Source organism: Culex pipiens, chromosome 1, assembly GCF_016801865.2.
Source record: "Culex pipiens pallens isolate TS chromosome 1, TS_CPP_V2, whole genome shotgun sequence".
Classification (NCBI taxonomy): Eukaryota; Metazoa; Arthropoda; class Insecta; order Diptera; family Culicidae; genus Culex; species Culex pipiens.
In genome coordinates, this window is record NC_068937.1 from 70,625,289 (window position 1) to 70,647,033 (window position 21,745).

Sequence of the window (21,745 nt, forward strand, 5' to 3'; positions counted from 1 at the left end):
GAATTTAAGAATTTAAGAATTTAAGAATTTAAGAATTTAAGAATTTAAGAATTTAAGAATTTAAGAATTTAAGAATTTAAGAATTTAAGAATTTAAGAATTTAAGAATTTAAGAATTTAAGAATTTAAGAATTTAAGAATTTAAGAATTTAAGAATTTAAGAATTTAAGAATTTAAGAATTTAAGAATTTAAGAATTTAAGAATTTAAGAATTTAAGAATTTAAGAATTTAAGAATTTAAGAATTTAAGAATTTAAGAATTTAAGAATTTAAGAATTTAAGAATTTAAGAATTTAAGAATTTAAGAATTTAAGAATTTAAGAATTTAAGAATTTAAGAATTTAAGAATTTAAGAATTTAAGAATTTAAGAATTTAAGAATTTAAGAATTTAAGAATTTAAGAATTTAAGAATTTAAGAATTTAAGAATTTAAGAATTTAAGAATTTAAGAATTTAAGAATTTAAGAATTTAAGAATTTAAGAATTTAAGAATTTAAGAATTTAAGAATTTAAGAATTTAAGAATTTAAGAATTTAAGAATTTAAGAATTTAAGAATTTAAGAATTTAAGAATTTAAGAATTTAAGAATTTAAGAATTTAAGAATTTAAGAATTTAAGAATTTAAGAATTTAAGAATTTAAGAATTTAAGAATTTAAGATTTTTAGAATTTAAGAATTTAAGGATTTAAAAATTATAAAATTTTGGAAATTAATAATTTAATCTTCAAAATTTAGATATTTTGAATTTCAGATTTCTAAAATTTGAATTTTGAAATTTTAGATTTTTTTAATTACAATTTTTGAATTTTAATATGTATTTTGATTTTTGTTGTTAAAACAACTATTTGAAAAAAAAAGTTTCAAATTTTTGAATTTCTGAAGCTTTGAATTTGGAATGTTGTGATCTTTTTATTTTCGCCAAGAATGTTTAAATTAAGAAAAATATTCTACGTTTAATTCCATCTAAAATTCGAAAGTGGAGGCCAGCTTCTGTTACGTTCAATCAAGCTCATATTTGGCGTCCACCAGAAAAAGCCCCAATAATAGTTTTTGTTACACATTCTAATGTCTATATCTTCGGGAAAAGTTTTTAATATTTGATTTACAACATTAAAAATTGAATAAATCCAGTATAAAATTAAAAATAAATAAGGTTAAAAATCATTACTCAAAACTCAAAAGAAATTAAACATTCAGAGCCGGAGATGTTAAGAAATGACTAGAAACATATAAAAAATAATTTCTACATAATCTTCATCTTAATTTTTCGACGTTTCGTACTAATTAAATACAAACAAACAGAAGAAAATTCAATTAATAAAAAATATATTGCACTCAAAGGAAAAAACAAATCATCGTTATTCCTGATTCTATCTCTCTCAATTAATTTCTTTATCAAAATTGCCATCAGCGCGAAATCCGCGCCTGAGCAAAATTAGCCAGCAAATCCGCGCCAGATCCGCGCTATCCGCGCGAAACGCGCCATCCGCGCGATCCGCGCCGTCCGTAACAACCCTGCGTTTATCAAGTGTTTTGGATACTTGTTGTTTGTCTATCTCCCTCCAACGCTTTCGTCGACAAAAATCAGCGCCATCTTTTGACTGATAGCGGAGTCGCGACTAGCAGCTACACGTTGGTTGCATACTTGTTGGCGTTTTACAGAACGAGCAGTGCTGCCATAACAATGGATTCAACCGCAGCTAGCTGTTCAAAATGCAATCAGCCCATCAAAGCTGCTGCCTTTTCCAGTGCAACGGCCTTTGTGGGGAATCTTTCCACATCCACTGCACTTCCTCCACCCAGCAACACATGAGGTCAGTGCAGGATGTGCCGAACCTGTTTTGGCGCTGCGACGGATGTGTGAAGGCCATGGAAACCCCCGAGTACCGCACTGCGTTCCGGGCCCTCTGCGAAGCTTTCCGCACTGTCTCGGAAACCCAGACGAAGGCTATCGAAGAGGTCAAAGCTGAACTGGCCGAAACCAACGAAAAGATTGACCAGTTGATGTCCAAGCTTCCTGACCCGAAGGTTGAACCGACTTGGCCATCTAACAAAAGACGGCGTAGCTCTTCCTCGTCCGTGAAGCCAGAGGTTCCCAAGGCTTCGGTTGGTCGCAAGGTGATGAAGTTCGCGGTGCCAATCTTACCCACCACCGATGGTCACGACGACATGGTGTGGATCTGGTTGTCGAGCTTTCCGCCCACCGTGACGGAAGATGACATTCGCGTAATGGTCCGTGAGTGTCTCTCGTTTGATGACGATGAGATAATCGACGTGAAGATGCTGGTGAAGAAGGACGCGGACATCAGCAAATTACGTGCCGTTTCCTTCAAAGTTGGAGTCGATCTGAAGCACGAAGAGACGGCATTGGACGGTGACAACTGGCCTGCCGGCGTTTCGTTCCGCGAGTTCATCTTTTATGACCGTAAGACGTCCGGTGACGATCAAAGTTCGGGGTTCGTCAAAAACCGTCGAGTGGAGTAAACTACCTTCAGTCAGGGTGGGAGTTTGGGGGCTCTCAGTCCAGGATCCCTCAAGAAGCACCGTTTAAGAATTTAAGAATTTAAGAATTTAAGAATTTAAGAATTTAAGAATTTAAGAATTTAAGAATTTAAGAATTTAAGAATTTAAGAATTTAAGAATTTAAGAATTTAAGAATTTAAGAATTTAAGAATTTAAGAATTTAAGAATTTAAGAATTTAAGAATTTAAGAATTTAAGAATTTAAGAATTTAAGAATTTAAGAATTTAAGAATTTAAGAATTTAAGAATTTAAGAATTTAAGAATTTAAGAATTTAAGAATTTAAGAATTTAAGAATTTAAGAATTTAAGAATTTAAGAATTTAAGAATTTAAGAATTTAAGAATTTAAGAATTTAAGAATTTAAGAATTTAAGAATTTAAGAATTTAAGAATTTAAGAATTTAAGAATTTAAGAATTTAAGAATTTAAGAATTTAAGAATTTAAGAATTTAAGAATTTAAGAATTTAAGAATTTAAGAATTTAAGAATTTAAGAATTTAAGAATTTAAGAATTTAAGAATTTAAGAATTTAAGAATTTAAGAATTTAAGAATTTAAGAATTTAAGAATTTAAGAATTTAAGAATTTAAGAATTTAAGAATTTAAGAATTTAAGAATTTAAGAATTTAAGAATTTAAGAATTTAAGAATTTAAGAATTTAAGAATTTAAGAATTTAAGAATTTAAGAATTTAAGAATTTAAGAATTTAAGAATTTAAGAATTTAAGAATTTAAGAATTTAAGAATTTAAGAATTTAAGAATTTAAGAATTTAAGAATTTAAGAATTTAAGAATTTAAGAATTTAAGAATTTAAGAATTTAAGAATTTAAGAATTTAAGAATTTAAGAATTTAAGAATTTAAGAATTTAAGAATTTAAGAATTTAAGAATTTAAGAATTTAAGAATTTAAGAATTTAAGAATTTAAGAATTTAAGAATTTAAGAATTTAAGAATTTAAGAATTTAAGAATTTAAGAATTTAAGATTTTTAGAATTTAAGAATTTAAGGATTTAAAAATTATAAAATTTTGGAAATTAATAATTTAATCTTCAAAATTTAGATATTTTGAATTTCAGATTTCTAAAATTTGAATTTTGAAATTTTAGATTTTTTTAATTACAATTTTTGAATTTTAATATGTATTTTGATTTTTGTTGTTAAAACAACTATTTGAAAAAAAAAGTTTCAAATTTTTGAATTTCTGAAGCTTTGAATTTGGAATGTTGTGATCTTTTTATTTTCGCCAAGAATGTTTAAATTAAGAAAAATATTCTACGTTTAATTCCATCTAAAATTCGAAAGTGGAGGCCAGCTTCTGTTACGTTCAATCAAGCTCATATTTGGCGTCCACCAGAAAAAGCCCCAATAATAGTTTTTGTTACACATTCTAATGTCTATATCTTCGGGAAAAGTTTTTAATATTTGATTTACAACATTAAAAATTGAATAAATCCAGTATAAAATTAAAAATAAATAAGGTTAAAAATCATTACTCAAAACTCAAAAGAAATTAAACATTCAGAGCCGGAGATGTTAAGAAATGACTAGAAACATATAAAAAATAATTTCTACATAATCTTCATCTTAATTTTTCGACGTTTCGTACTAATTAAATACAAACAAACAGAAGAAAATTCAATTAATAAAAAATATATTGCACTCAAAGGAAAAAACAAATCATCGTTATTCCTGATTCTATCTCTCTCAATTAATTTCTTTATCAAAATTGCCATCAGCGCGAAATCCGCGCCTGAGCAAAATTAGCCAGCAAATCCGCGCCAGATCCGCGCTATCCGCGCGAAACGCGCCATCCGCGCGATCCGCGCCGTCCGTAACAACCCTGCGTTTATCAAGTGTTTTGGATACTTGTTGTTTGTCTATCTCCCTCCAACGCTTTCGTCGACAAAAATCAGCGCCATCTTTTGACTGATAGCGGAGTCGCGACTAGCAGCTACACGTTGGTTGCATACTTGTTGGCGTTTTACAGAACGAGCAGTGCTGCCATAACAATGGATTCAACCGCAGCTAGCTGTTCAAAATGCAATCAGCCCATCAAAGCTGCTGCCTTTTCCAGTGCAACGGCCTTTGTGGGGAATCTTTCCACATCCACTGCACTTCCTCCACCCAGCAACACATGAGGTCAGTGCAGGATGTGCCGAACCTGTTTTGGCGCTGCGACGGATGTGTGAAGGCCATGGAAACCCCCGAGTACCGCACTGCGTTCCGGGCCCTCTGCGAAGCTTTCCGCACTGTCTCGGAAACCCAGACGAAGGCTATCGAAGAGGTCAAAGCTGAACTGGCCGAAACCAACGAAAAGATTGACCAGTTGATGTCCAAGCTTCCTGACCCGAAGGTTGAACCGACTTGGCCATCTAACAAAAGACGGCGTAGCTCTTCCTCGTCCGTGAAGCCAGAGGTTCCCAAGGCTTCGGTTGGTCGCAAGGTGATGAAGTTCGCGGTGCCAATCTTACCCACCACCGATGGTCACGACGACATGGTGTGGATCTGGTTGTCGAGCTTTCCGCCCACCGTGACGGAAGATGACATTCGCGTAATGGTCCGTGAGTGTCTCTCGTTTGATGACGATGAGATAATCGACGTGAAGATGCTGGTGAAGAAGGACGCGGACATCAGCAAATTACGTGCCGTTTCCTTCAAAGTTGGAGTCGATCTGAAGCACGAAGAGACGGCATTGGACGGTGACAACTGGCCTGCCGGCGTTTCGTTCCGCGAGTTCATCTTTTATGACCGTAAGACGTCCGGTGACGATCAAAGTTCGGGGTTCGTCAAAAACCGTCGAGTGGAGTAAACTACCTTCAGTCAGGGTGGGAGTTTGGGGGCTCTCAGTCCAGGATCCCTCAAGAAGCACCGGGCGGAGTAAGCGGCGTTCGGTCAGCGTGGGATTGTGGGAATTCCCCAAATGTATCGCCAGTACGCGCCAGCTTCGCTGACCCGGGACGCACGTCTACATGCTACATGGAAGATCCCCGCCTCTCCGTCACGGTCGTGCCACCGCATTCCCGCAATTACGCCTTTTGTACGAGCCATCCAAGTCGTCCCGGCCCCGTGTTCGGTCCAAGGCGTGGGGTCTTCCAAAATCGATCCGTAGGCAAGTACCCGTATGCCGAAAATGATCTCGTCTCGCTCCCTGATGCCCGCTTAACTTCCAGCAACGTTTCAACAAACGAGTCGATTCGTCAGGATTCCGCGTATCGCAGTCAGGATGCAGCTTCTCAACAGTCGAATGACAACGCTGACCCGGGACGCCCGCCTACATGCTACCGCATTCCCGCAATTACGCCTTTTGTACGAGCCATCCAAGTCGTCCCGGCCCCGTGTTCGGTCCAAGGCGTGGGGTCTTCCAAAATCACCTCGTAGGCAAGTACCCGTATGCTGAAAATGATCTCGTCTCGCTCCCTGATGCCCACTTAACTTCCAGCAACGTTTCAACAAACGAGTCGCTTCGTCAGGATTCCGCGTATCGCAGTCAGGATGCAGCTTCTCAACAATCGACTGACAATGCTGACCCGGGACGCCCGCCCATCCGCATCATGGAAGACCCCGACCCTCCCGACACAGTCGTGCCACCGCACTGCTGCGACTCATCACGTTCCGGCCATCAAAGTCGTCCCGGCCCTGTGTTCGGCTCTAGGGAAGGGGTCTTCCAAACACCAAACGCAGGCAAGTACCAAGCTGCTTTTCAAGTCGGTTACGCGCTGGACCCTGATCCCCGCTTGCTTTCCAGCGACGTTCAGACGACGCCCGCACACAGCGACGATCCGACGACACCCGTACACCACGACAATCGACGTTCCAGTGCTGGTCAACCCGTTATCTTCGAACCTATCCGTTTCTACTACCAGAATGTACGGGGTCTGAATACGAAGGTCGACGATTTCTTCCTGTCATGCTGCGACTGTGATCATGACGTAATTCTCCTAACCGAAACCTGGCTTGATGGTCGAGTCACCTCGGCCCAACTGTTTGGTAACAATTTCTCTGTCTACCATACATACCGGAATCCTGCAAACAGTAAGCGAAAAGTCGGGGGCGGTGTCCTTATCGCCGTGCGAAATTCTCTCGATTCTGTTGAATGCGTCCAAGCTGTAGCCGAGAATCTTGAACAGATGTTCGTCACAATTCGCACTCCGAGTAAGAGAATTTTCGTCGGCTGCTGGTATCTTCCCCCAGAGAAGCGTTTTGAGACCGAGCTGATGGAGAAGCATCTTAGCTGCATCGAAAACATACGTCGTATCGCCGGACCGCATGACGTCATTGTTGTTGCAGGCGACTACAACCAAGGAAGCCTAGTCTGGAAGCACCTTTCTGGTAACCGATCCTACGTCGATCCGCAGCTCACGCGTACTAGAACCGAGAAAGAACGACTCACGCACGGAGTAATGTTAGATGGAATGGCTAACTGCAACATGCATCAATGCAATCTGGTGAAAAACGATCGTAACCGCATCCTAGATCTGATATTTGTCAGTGACGACGACTGCACCGTAGTTGCTGCTGCTGACGAGCCACTCGTGCCTCTGGACGCCCCCCATCCAGCGCTGGTGTTTGACATTGACGCATCTAGGACCGTGTTTGTACAGGTAGACAACAACGACCGGGTATTGAACTACAAACGAACTAACTTCGACGAACTGCAAAGGACTCTGGCGGATGTTGACTGGACCCCAGTTACCTCTGCCATGGACGTAGACACAGCTGTTCGGGAATTTTCAAACCTATTGAATTTTCATCTTGCCCAACACACTCCTCAATTCAGAACTCCGCCTAAACCCGAATGGTCGAACGCTCGTCTTAAACGCCTGAAAAAAGAACGTGCCGCTGCACTGAAAACGTTCACCCTGCGCCGCTGCCGTATGACGAAACTGGCCTTCAACGCCGCTAGTTCCCGTTACCGCCGATACAATCGTTACAGGTAGAACGTCTACATCCGTAAGACCCAATCGCAACTGCGGCGAAATCCCAAGAAATTCTGGACTTTTGTAAAATCGAAGTACAAGGAACGTGGCCTTCCTGCAACGATGGCGTTGGGCGATTCGACTGCAACTACAAACGACGAGAAATGTGAACTATTTGCCAGACACTTTTCGTCCGTATTCCGGGAGCCCGAAATCATTTCTTCCACTCATCATCTTGACGCTGTTCCCCGTGATCTGGTCGACATCAACACGTTTGTCATTTCACGTGACATGATCGAGAAGGCGACGAAGAAGTTGAAGTCATCATTCTCACCAGGACCCGACGGAATCCCTTCTGCTGTTCTCAAGCGCTGTGCAAATCAACTGATTGAGCCACTTTTGGTTATATTTACGCAAGGAAAGGCGTCAAGCCACATTTCCAACAGCATGGAAGAAATCTTTCATGTTTCCAATTTTCAAGAAAGGTTCAAAGCGTTCCATTGAAAACTATCGAGGGATCACGTCTTTGTGTTCCGGTTCTAAGCTTCTAGAAATTATCGTCAGCGATGTGATCCTGTTTAACTGTCGAAGTTACGTTGCACCGGAACAACATGTGTTTATGCCGAAGAGATCGGTGAACACTAACCTGCTCGAGTTTACATCGTTCTGCATTGATAACATTGCCGAGGGACGCCAAGTCGATGCAATCTACACGGACCTGAAAGCAGCTTTTGATCGGATTGACCACGATATTGCACTACAAAAGTTCTCCAAACTGGGTTTCTCGCCGATGCTATGCCGTTGGCTTGAATCTTATCTCAAGGGTAGAATCATCCAGGTGAAGATCGGCGCATCCGTTTCTCTGGAATTTACCAACGGCTCCGGCGTGGCTCAGGGGAGCGACCTCGGCCCAATAGTTTTTTCCGGGTTCTTCAACGACGCCAATTTCCTATTTAGCGGAAACTGTAAGCTATCCTACGCTGACGACTTCAAGCTGTTCATCCCTATCGACACGTTGGCCGACTGTTACGTGCTACAATCAAGGCTGGACAAATTCTCGGAGTGGTGCGGGCACAACCGCCTGGAACTCAGCTCCGCAAAATGCTACGTCATATCCTTCAACCGGAAACAAAGTCGAGAATTGTTCACATTCGATTACCATCTCGGTTCTCACGTGCTGGAACGCCTAGAAGTTGTCAAAGATTTGGGTGTACTTCTTGACCTGAAATTGGATTTTCACCTGCAACTATCTTCCGTAATTGACAAAGCCAACCGGAAACTTGGTTTTATGTTCAAGGCTGCTCAAGAATTTGACGATCCGTTATGTCTTAGGACATTGTACTGTGCTCTTGTGAGATCGCACCTTGAGACGTCAGCAGTTGTCTGGGCACCCTATCACCAGAATTGGATCGATCGCATTGAACGTGTACAAAGAAAATTCGTCTGGTTTGCTCTGAGACGCCTCCCGTGGAATAATCCTGCTCAGTTACCAAGCTACGAAACTCGGTGCAACCTGCTTGGAATAGAGACGCTCCAAAACCGGCGAACGATCTCAAGGGCTGTATTCGCTGCGAAAGTTATTACCTCTGAAATCGACTCCCCTAATCTTCTTTTCCAGTTAAATGCCAGAGTGCAGCCAAGGAATCTACGCCCAACCCCTGGATTCCTCTCACGCCCGTTGGTCCGTACGGTTTATGCGGAAAACTCCCCTATTCGTACGCTGGCCACAGCTTTCAACGAGTTCTACCATCTGTTCGACTTCCACGAACCTGTGAGCCGATTTTTGGAAAGACTTCGAACTGAACTCCGAGATCGTTCTCGTTCATCTCGTCCTGCTGAAAACCCGCAACAACGTGCATCAAGAACAAGAAGATCTAGCCGTTAAATCATGTTTTGTTTAAATTTTTGTTTTGATAACTTGACTATATTTATGTTTGTAAAGTTCTTATTAGTTTTAAGCAACCAAACTTCATTGAGACCACCGGGTCAGATGATTTCAAATAAAACTAATTCATTAGATGTATTAGCGAGATAATTAAAATTACTACGTAGATTTGTCCACATTTTACATTTAAATAAAACACGCAGAAAAAAGAATTATCAATTCGATAAATCTCTGCTATCATTTCGATAAATAAAATTATCGTTTGGCAACCAATAATTTTATTTTATCAAATTTAATAAGTTTTCTTATCGGTTTGATAATAATTATTTATCAATTTGACAAAATAAATTATCGATTTGATAATCGTGATTGAAGAAACGTCAAAACAAAAATAATCAAATCGATACAAATATTTATCATTTTGATAAATTATTTTATCAAAACAATATAAGATTTTGAATTGAAATGATAATATTATTTATCGCCATTTTACAGGTGATTATTTCGTATTTTTGATTGTTTCAAATTAAACAAAAGAAGTATTGCCAAAATTGCTTTAATTATTTACATAAATCCATGGTTCTACTGTGGGAATAAAAAGGTTTAGCACCAACCGCATCATCGCATTTCTATGATGTCGTTGACCTTTTATACTGGGCTCCGTACTTGGTAAATTTTGACTCTTCCGCCTTCTGTAGTGGACCATTCGGCTGGAAACTCCGCACCCGCACCAGACTCTCCCGATACCGGCTGTGTCGTGTTGTCTGCATGCCCATGAAATGCCATATTTTCCAGCTGTTTCACGGTTCCCATGCAGAGATTCCTGGTTGATTACTAGGGTTAGGTGAGTGAGATTCACCTAAAATAAATTCAATGGTTAGCAAGATAAATTTGTACTTTTATTCCTAGAGTACTTTGTCAAAAGATCCTGAGCGCCATGGGTACCTATGCAGTTATAACCTTTAGAAAAGTAAGCGAGCTATGAAAACTTTACTTATTTTGACTCAACGCAAACTTAGCACCATCGATGCTAACATCTGATTTCTCTGTGTCCGGATGATGCTAACAGGAATTGTGCGGCAGCTACTGTTTGGATTGCATAAAACAGTGTTGGTCACTGCCGGACTTGCCGTCACGGACTTGGTCGTCGTTTCTGGTTTCTACAGGGAATGCTCAATGGTAGTCGCATTTCTGGCTTCCTTAACAGCACGTTAAGGTACTTCTCTCCGCTGCACATAAAAAAAATCGTGGTAATATTACATCTGGGAAGGGGTACATCTTTTATGTCAGAAAAAATGTTTAATATTACCTCAGAAAATGAATAAAATTACCACACCACCACCACCAAATTACCGGTTCCGGGATCTGCGGATGTTATTCGGTCCATAGATCACCGCTTATTCTATCTCACTCCGAAAAACATGCAAAAGAAACCCACGTAAACACGCTCGCTCTAAAAACTCACATCAACAACATTTGACAGTTGTCAAATTTGGGTTCGAATATTTCGAAGGTGATGCATGTATCAGTAGATGATCAATAGATCAATTGACGATTCAAGTAATACACCAAAACACAATAAACTAAACTAAAAAACTTAATAGCTCCAGTTACCTTGAAATAAAATTAAATTGGTTTGATTCTTCCTGACCGTTGGTTTAAAATGAATTGAATACTTAATACATTTCAGTCAAAAAAGTTTTAAACTAGCTGTCACTGAACACCACAGTGCTGATACATTAGGTGCTTGACGGATTTAAATGCTGTTCCCCGTTATCTCTTTTTAAACCACATTGGTTTGACCGAGTGTTTGACATTGCGCGCGATTTTGTTTTTGTTTTTGCTAGAAACATTTTTATTCACTTTTCCCTTTTCAACCGACTGGACGTGTGCTTTCTGGTATAAGCGAAGAAGCAAGTCCCCGGGACTGTGGCCTTCGAAGTAGCGCCGCTGCCCAGACTAATCTCAGAAACAGCTTGAACCACACACACACACACATTCAGGACTTGCTTGGTGAACCAAAAAAAAGCTGGCCTTTCCGGAAGACCCATTGAAGAGGGACAGTCGAGTTCGTGAGTCGCTGTAGCTGGCCTGTAAGGAGCGTATCGAGGCGATCGAGACACATCAGGCTGGTGATCGATCGCGAACGGGTCAATCTGTCCCGCGATCGGCTTAAAGAGTGCTATCTAATGACGACCTGGGCCAGCAACGACGCGGCGTACTGGGTTACCAAATGCCAACATGACATCAGCTGGCCTCATTGCTGAACTGGTAAAAATTAAGTTTTTAATTTTGTATTCTCCCTATCCGCAGATTTTGATAATAAATATTTCTGTTGATTATGTTTGGTTTCTTGCCGGCACTCCCCAAGCAGCTGAAAACGCGGCCAAACAGTACAGCTTCCAGCTGAGGGTCATTTTCATCGATTTCGTCTCTACCGTTGCCACTTGCCACCCTCACTATCCCAAGCACTATCCCCACCTGCGACGTCCTTCGGTTCCGTGATGACCACCAGTGGATCAGCAACAGATGACAAAGTGAAATTATATCTATTTGCAAGATCTGGAAAGTGGAAGTCCGCTTTTCCAATTCGTAGATTTAGAAATAAATTTTTCTTTAGATAAAATCTAGAGCGTCCAATTTCCCGTGCCAGGAAAAAAATCCCGGGATTTCCCGAAAACTTTTATTTCCCGTGAAATTTGTAAATTTCCCGGGTTTTCCCGAAATTCATGTAAAAGTATTAATTTTACTAACTTTTTGGCCCCAATCTTCTGAAAATCTTCAAAATATAATGAGAGATTCTAATTTGATTTTATTTATTATAATCTAATGTTAATATTGACAATCTGCTCGTCTGTAAATTTCATGCCAAGGTTTATTTCAGATAATATTTATTTCTGGAGCATTCTCAATTAGAAATAATTCTTGCTTGCAAAAAATACGCTATAATGGAATGAAGTTGAATTTATCTTTTGGAAACCTTTTTTAACGAGAATTGTTGTTTTTTCTATTGAAAAAAAAAGATATTAAACCCATCCGGCAAAGATCAAGAATGAGATTTTTATAACTAATTCCGCTATATATTTTTAATATCTTGAAAGATACGTATTTCATCTACTACTTGCAGACTTCATCAGTGTTCTGTTCTCGACTGAAGGTTCATCGCTGGTGTATCCGTATTTGTAGTTACTGTAGGTAGTACTTCCTTGTTCTTCTTTGGTGCATGTATAGGTAACAGCTTAAACAGCCACGTTGAGCCGTTACCTGAATCCTTGTTGAGTTGAGTTAATTGATATGGTTCAAAAAGTCGAGAACACCATCAAGGAATGTGCAGGCCTCTTGAAATCGGTTGGAAAAACTGCAAAATCGTTGAGAGTACCGAACCCAACTCTACCAAGGATTAAAGCACTACCTAAAGTGCATAAACCAGGCAACGAGATGCGAGAAATCATTTCAGCAGTGGATGCCCCAACCAGTCGGATCGCAAAGTGGCTTGTCGAGGAATTCAAGAGTATGCCGAAACCCTTCCCGAGCCGATCGATCATCAGTTCGCAGGTGTTCAAGGAGCTCTTAGAGTCGTGAAGCAAAAATCATCATTATCCCTAAATGCATATTCTTTGAAATGCTGAAATTGTATCGATTTTATAGATTTTCTCAGAAAAGTCGGAAACAACATTTTAAAATAGCTGTATCTCGAGAACTACATCAGCAAACCTTCTGAAACTATACCCAGAGATACTTGACTGTCATATGAAGCAAAATTTATCATTATCTCGAAATTCATATTCTTTGAAATGCTGAAATTGTTTTGATTTTATAGATTTTCTTAGAAAAAGTCGGAAATAACATTTTAAATGGCTGTATCTCGAGAACTACATCAGCAAACCTTCTGAAACTTTTCCCAGAGATACTTGACAGTCATGGTATTGATTTTATAGATTTTCTTAGAAAAAGTCGGAAATAACATTTTAAAATGGCTTTATCTCGAGAACTACACCAGCAAACCTTCTGAAACTTTGCCCAGAGATACTTGATAGTCATATGAAGCAAAATTCATCATTATCTCGAAATGCATATTCTTTGAAATGCCGAAAATGTATAGCTTGTTTGAGTTTCTTATTGAAAATCGGATGTAACATCTTAAAAGGGCTGTATCTCGAAAACTACATCAGCGAATGTTTTCATTTTTAGCTCAGAGGTGCGTTACGGTGTAAGGAATCGATAGACTCCAAAATCTCGTATTGCATATTTTTTTCATAATAACGGTATTTTGAGCACCGTGACTCAATTTTGAAGGAAATTGGACGTAGAATCCATTTCCGTGATCAAAATTTGGATTAAAATATGTTTTCTACCTGTATTGCGCAATTGAAAACTTTAAATGGCCGTATCTCAAAACCGCCTTATTTTTTTTAAATTTGACCTCTCCATCATATTCCCCGTCCAATTTTACATAAGAAACACTTATCGACAGAAAGGAATATGTTTCGTTCCAGAGATATCGAATTTTAAAGTTTTAAGTATTTGAAATTACCTAAATTAGCTACACTCACCGCATACGCTAGAAGCACTCGGGCGTGCTAATCAATAACTACTACCTGGTTATTTATTGAAATAAGATTTCATCCCAATCAATCATAAGCAAATTAGGCAAAAAATGTAGGAAACTGCTGTATGTCGTAACCTAAGCGAATTTTTGAAACGTTTTCTTAAATCTAATGGCGCATCATAACTCGCGATTAAAATTCTTTTTAAGTTTTATGTTCCCACCACCCTCCGCATAAAACTAACCACTCGCTTCAACTTTAAACACGAGACTGAAGACCAGGGTTACCAGGTCAAAATTAGAAAATTCTGGCAACCCGCATAATCAAAAACCATCGGGGGAATAGTCCAAACTATATTACTACTAAAAGAGATGTAGTTACCACATACTTAACCATTATCATATAGTTACGGCACTATACAAAACCATAACGAAACTGATCGTCAAATGATGACGTTTTTATTGAAGTAAATCTAATGATTCTAACTATTTTTGAACTATTTGGGGTACAATAACCTTACACTAAACAGTTCGGATTGTTTAGACAACGTGACTCAACGAAAAAATGTACAAGTCCAAATAGTTCAAACAATTTATCAACTTTATTGAGAACAATATAGCAAAATTCCACAGATTTTAGATTTTTATAGTCAGAACCTGTAAGAACTAAAAACCTACTATAAATGCTATAGTAGAACACAATTGATCCAAATAATTTGTCAACTTACATGAAGTAAAATTACTATACACCATACTATTTTGAATTAAAAATTTCTATAAGTCCAAATAGTTCAAACAATATTTCAACAGTATGGAGTACAATTGGGTCTCGTGGCGCAGGGGTAGCGGCTTCGGCTGCCGATCCCGATGATGCTATGAGACGCGGGTTCGATTCCCGCCTTATCCACTGAGCTTCTATCGGATGGTGAAGTAAAACGTCGGTCCCGGTTTCTCCTGTCTCGTCAGAGGCGCTGGAGCAGAAATCCCACGTTAGAGGAAGGCCATGCCCCGGGGGGCGTAGTGCCAATAGTTTCGTTTTTTTTTTTTTTTCGGAGTACAATTACAGTTTGTTATATAATCCAACTATATGTTAAACGATTGGTACAAAAATTTCAACTTTTATCAAGTAAATTGATCACAGTCGATTCCTCTGGATGATAGAGAACCTTCAACACCCCCACTTCTCCTCAGATTATCAGAAAACTCCCCAAAAGAAGAAAAATGTTACGAGGGCTCATGAAATTGACTTTCACTATTCCAGAAAAAGTAACTGCTGTTCTTACCATACACCAAAAATATGTGTACTACATGGTGGACTATTACTGTTCACTATAAAATGAGTCAATTGTTTGGACTACTTGGACTTATCGAAAAATACTTGCCCCCGAGCTTGCTCCCTTCTAACACAACATGTCACCAAAACCACTGAAAAACCACCAACAGATATAGATCAATCGGATAAGGCGGCAGCAGTTCGGCAGCAACGTAAATAACATCACATATAATGGCGGTAAACATTCACCAACTATCGATAGAACTTAAAAATCAAATTTGATTATATCCGAAGTAGTTATCACAACAATTGTAGGGTTCATTTTTGCGGTCTTTTTTAAAGTGTCGGCAAAGTAGTGTCGGTAAAGTAGTTTTTCAGAAACTATATAGGGAATAGTCAATTTTTTGGGCAATGACTATTTGACGTAAAATCCAAGTTTATAAAAATATTTATATATGTATGAAAACCTCATATAGTTTTCTGCCTAACAACTAATTTCTCATATAGTAAAATCGACCAAAACTATTTTGGGAATGGAATTAATGGTTTGATATATCGTACATATATAGTTGGGTTACAATTTAATGAATAGTAGAGACCATTTGATAAATAGTTGAGTAACTATTTGTCATAAAGTAGTTATATAGTTCATGACTATGCGGGAAGGCATTGATTAAAAATCTGGAAAAATCTGGCAGGCAAAAATTTACCAGTTCTGAAGGGTGAAGGGGACAGAGGAAATAAGTTATTTCAGAAGTTTGTAGAATTCAAATGGTTTGACTGATTTTATGGCCTCAAAAATGTTGATTTCGCATTTTCTTTAAGAATTACACGAACTATTTTATTTTAATTTCGTTCAGTTGTTCAAAATGGGCATAAAGTGGAAAATCTGGCAAAAACTGTCAATATCTGGCACAGGAAAGGGTGAATCTTTATTCTGGCAGACACTTGAAAAATCTGGCATCCCCAGATTTATCTGGAAACCTGGCAACCCTGCTGAAGACCTCTCTCAAGCAGGCTTGCCACAAGTACAGATATTTTTGGCACAGACTGTTTTATTTGGTAATCGATTGACAACAACTTGTTCAACTTAACAAACTGAGCTTTATTAATCGGTCTTTCTTGCTCGACACTCGGATAAAGAATGAATGGAAAAGAGAGAGAATGAGAGAGCCTATGGATGAATGATTGACGTTTAGAATGGAGTGTGCACAAACTACGTAACTATGGCGTGGTAGCAAACTACGTAATATAACATCCTCCCTGTTGTATAAAAGAAAAGTAATCAAAACTGAAACTAAATGCAAAAGGGATAAAAAAAATACATCGCTCAAACTAAAAACTAATCTTCTCGACGTCTCTGATGTCTGTCGTTCCAAAACCAGTTATGCCTCCTCGGAATTCTTTTCGTGCAAAAGTCGCTCTGGGATTGCTCCACTTCAAACGGATCGATGATTCGAGTCGAGATTTGGTGTGGTATCTTGGGCGTGTTTGGTTCTTTACGTGGTTCATGATTCACCAAGTCTCGACAAATCTGTTCGGTGTCCTGGACTACAGCATGAATTACTCGAGCCTTACCGCACATGAACTGGAACATTTGCCTTTGGCTGCCGTGAAACACCTACGTCACAATTACAGCTACATCTCACCGGTTGCGTGCTTGTTAACTCGTAAACCTTCAGAACGCCAGGTGATGTCGTGTGTTGAGCTTCAATGCGGTAGATGTTTCGTTGAGTATTAGCAGGTTTCGGCAGTTTGAACTGAGTCTTGTTGCTGAACTTCAAGTAGCCCAGAGTACACAGAAAAAAATATGTGAATTTACTCGACACGGAAAAAATGAATCACATGTAAACTCAGTTGATGTAAATATCGTAAACTTGAGATTCGACGTAAACGGTTGAATCAAACGTAAAATCATGTTTTTACGTATAATTTGTTGCAAATTTACATAAAATTGCACTTAAATTTAAATGTTTAATGACGTGCAAAAGTGTTACATCATAAATGATGTAACATTCGGAAATATTTTTTTGTGTGTACGACAAACATTTGCCGACAGTAACGGACCATGGTCAACATCGACAACTTGCAAAACCAGGTAGTACTTACGGCCGTATTGTCGACATCGGATTTCCGTCTGACCGATCACAGGAATTTCCGCACCTCCAAAACCACGAAGCCGATACTTAGATGGTTGCAGCTCGTTCATGTCTTGTCCGGTCATCCGCTGTAACCAACTGCGTCCCACGAGGCTAGTGCTCGCTCCAGTATCCAACTCACACTGCACTGACTGCCACTTTCCCGCGATACATATGTCCAGATTCACTGCAATGCTGCCACTTCCGGCGGACACCTTTCCAACTGTACCGCTTTCGCTGCTTGTTGACTCCGTCTCCGTTTCTTCGTCGGTACTGCTTCCGTTGTACGCCATCTGCCTTCGAGATCGTCGTTTTTGCTTCTTTCGCCGTTCTGCTCTGCACACAACCTCGAAGTGATTCTTGCAGCGATCTGACAGGCATGCACTTTCCCGAAGTCACCGCCAGCGGCGCTGTCAATATTGTTTACGTGGGGTTTTTGGAAAGGTTGTATGAAACAAATTAATTAATTTTTATCTTAAAATTAATTAATTTTAATTTTTTATCATCTTTTGCTTATATATTTAAGTAAATGGCATGTATTACGTACAGATTTCCTCATTTATTATTTATTAGACCGATAAACAAAGTTGTACTAGAACAACACGTAACATTCAACTAAAAATTAAATATATTCAGTTTCCTTGAAACAAAATAAGCTTTGTAAGATTCTTCCTGACTGTTGGTTTAAATTCAATTACACTTTTAGAATACTCAGTTAATTTAACACTTAAACATAATTCAACCACGAGTTTGATCAACATATTTCGATGATTATTCATTGCATCCTGTTCTAAAATGTGATTTGCTAGGCCTTCAAACCAGGTTGTTCCATTTAAAATTTTTGTTAGAATCGAATTTAACAAACGCTGATAATATTTTGGAACATTGAATGTAGCATTTTCCCCTACTAAAATTTTGAATTCTAATTTTACCAGTTTTGCTATTTTAACTATATCTTTATGAGCAGTTGTTCGAGACGTTTTCGTGAGTTCCATTAAACATTCTTCACATTTCACTTTTTTCAATAAATTTTTTTTGGACTGTAGCTGACGTTGTAAACTCTGATTCGAGGAAATTATCATCTTTTAATGCTAAATTAAGGTCCGCTAAATCGTAATCTAGATCAATAGAAACCGGTACTTGGCTACGAATGTTCAATGAATCAAGATAAAATTGAGCTTTGTGTTGGATATGTAACATTCTTACTTCATCAAAATCTATGCAATTTCCTTTGACAGATGCTCGAACACTATTATGGATAATTAATCTTTTAAATGCAGCTTTGAATTGCCTAGCTGTGGGGTTATTGTTATTTCCACCACGACTTCTAATTGCAGAAAAAAAGGTCTCTAAATGATCCTGGCTAAATCGATATGTGTTAATTTCACGCAAATCTCCTTTTTCGACAACATAAAGATGGAATATTCCGAGAAAGCTTCGCATATTAACAATTAGACCTAGGAAACCAGTTTTGTTAATAGATTTTAGAATGGGATGCCAAACTAATTGTTCTTTTCGTGTTTGCAGAATTTTTAATGTAGATATAAGTTTTTCGGCTTTTTTAAACAGTTCTGAATATGAATAAATGTTATTCTTGTTGATTGGAGCTTTAAAACCTTTGGCCTCACAGTGTTTGCTGTTTAAAACATCAAAAACATCATTAATTATGGTTACGAAGTTTGCTGTGCTCTCACAACCATTAAAACAATCTTCAATATTACGAAGCCTAATTAAATTTTCAGCTACGCTTCTGCTGAGGACCTGCACCGCTAAGTCAACTCGCATTTTTTCGTTTTGAAAATTCACATGCCGATTTGATAGCCTTCCAGGTAGGCGAACTCCAGTCAAGTTTTGAACATCATTTAGTTTTTCTATAAATTTCCATTCAATTGTTTCTCCAGTTTGAGTTTTAAACTTTTCTTTAGCCGCTAACGTGTTACGAATCAATTTGAGCATGTGACATGCGTCCATTATAATGAAAATAGGCTCTCGAGTTACTGGATGTGGGAAAGAAGTTTTTAAATCCGGACCATAAGTCAAGCTGGCTCCTAAGTAGTTGGCAGTACTAATGTTAGTAGACGTTCCATCAAACGTGAACGAAGCGACATGTACGTCAATTTGTGACAAGCTTGTAATTATGCTTTTAACTAAGCTAGACTTCTGCTCGGTGTTCAGGGAGTCCGTAAGAAAGTAACCGACTGGAATCTTCCACGACTCTGATACGCCAGTGACCATAAATACCAAACTTTCCTTAGCAGCGGTTAGATCGTCGAATCCTTCAGGTAACATTCCTGAAAACTCTACTGACCCATCGAACTTTTTAGTTTGCTCGTTCCATTCAATTTGACGCCGAATAGCCATCTCGTCCATCATGAGCGCTACAATCAAACGACTGTTGCGGTTTCTTGCCTCCTTAGCTTTCACCTGGAGAGCCGCCATGGCTTCAGAAGAAATTCCTGGGTTACCTTTATGTATTTTAATCATAATTTAACGAAATATATATAAAAATAATAATAATAATATTACCTTCAACTGAAGCATACCATCTAGTGATCGATCGGGGATGTGGTAGTTGATTTCCGAATGTTTTACGAACAAACGAGTAGGCTCTGGGCGAATAAAAATGCAAAGTAACAGCAAAATTCTTCACATTCTCTTTTACTTCTTGTCCTTTCTTTACAGATGCTATTTCACGCAGTATATTGTTGTCGAATTGCTTTGAAATAAGAAATAAAGTTAAAAATTGTGTTTGGGCTTCATTAATACTATACATACAGATGACATGAAGTTGACATTATCAAAAGAAATCATATTTTTGTTCCGGGCTGCAATTAACAATTGTTCTAAACTTTGGACACGAGACTTTAATCGGCGACATTTTTGTTGTAAAACTTTCGATTTGGCTTTGTATTTAGTTTTTTGCGCCATTCGAGCTTTTTTCAAGATTGGCACAGCAACCAATGCTTCCTTCGCTGATAAATTGTGTATTTTCTCTATATCTTTAACATTTACAATTTTTCGTCTGAAACATTTTATAATTATTGTTTGCTTCGAGGTTTGCTTCTATAGCCCTGTTCAAAGTACCTTTCCGATGATAATGATTGTTCTTGTTGTGTTGAATCCTCCAGAAAATCGGTTAAAAACTCGAGCTGTTCTCTAATTTATAAAAAGTGTCAAAAAAGAATAAATTCAATTGCAACTGAAAAACTTACGTTTCAGTCAAAACTGTTTTAGGAAATATTATGGGAATAGCTGTCTTTTTTAGAAAAGCTCTTTGATCATAGGAATGCTCTATGAGCTCCTCCCGAAAATGTTTGCCACATATTCTTGTACTGCTAATAATATCCACCTCAGAAAGTGTGTGAACATTTGTATGGAGCTCAGCCACAGCTTCAATCTAATTTTATCTTGAGGGAATCTAAAATTACATCAATAATAAATTAAACTATAAATAAAAAAAACAACAAATAACCAAACCTATGACTGGACGTCCCTCCTTCGGATAAAGGAATCGTCAGATCACTATTACAGCCATCAATTATACACCGCATTATAGAGCTTCAATTGGTTTTAACAAAACTATTTGAAACGTTAAATGAACTTTTTATAAGCCTTTTTATATTTAATTACACCAACAAAACCGCAAAAAAAAGAGAGCAAACTGAATAAATGTCAACAGTGACATTGACATAGTCAAACATACGTGTGCTACAAGTTCCTTAAATATTAAAGTTCAAATCTGAGATTAAATGTAAATCGTTTAAAAAAACTACAATTGCTACAAGTTATTTGAATATTAGTTACAGTTCAAATCTGAAATTAAATGTAAATCGCTTGAAAAAAAAAACTTGGTGATTAAAAAAAAAAGTTTTTATTTTTGCAATTCATGTGCATACAACATTTTCAAAAACCTCGCTGCAAAAACTTGGTTCGAACTTGGTTCGATTTTGACTTCACTCGCTTTGTATGTGGATGACAGTCGAGACATATCCGTGGATTCTTGCCACCACATCGATAGCATTTCTTGCCGAGAGCTGGGCAGACTCCCTTGGTGAAGTCATGCTGTTCACCACAAAATTTGCACCTCCTCGCCTTCCGCTTCAACCTGTTGACCGTGACGTATTGCTGTTTTTCGGTGAGGGGGTGACGTTCGGCTATCTCCTCCGCGTGACAGAAATCAACAGCTTGTGCTTCCGTTAGATCGGGCATAGTGACCAATCTCGAACGCAGGTTGTTCGGAGCGGACTGTAGATTTTTGCTTAAACACAACAATTCTTCCGGCGGACTGGGGGAACCGGGAATTTCACTGGGAGGGTCGGATGTATCACAAGCAAGCCACTAAAACACTCAAGTTTCTCTTAACTACATCTATTTATCGACTAATTAAACTTAAGGTTTCCTTCGAGTAGATTCGCGACGACGTAACTTCCGTCCGATCACTTCGGCTGCTTGCGGCGAACTTGTCTC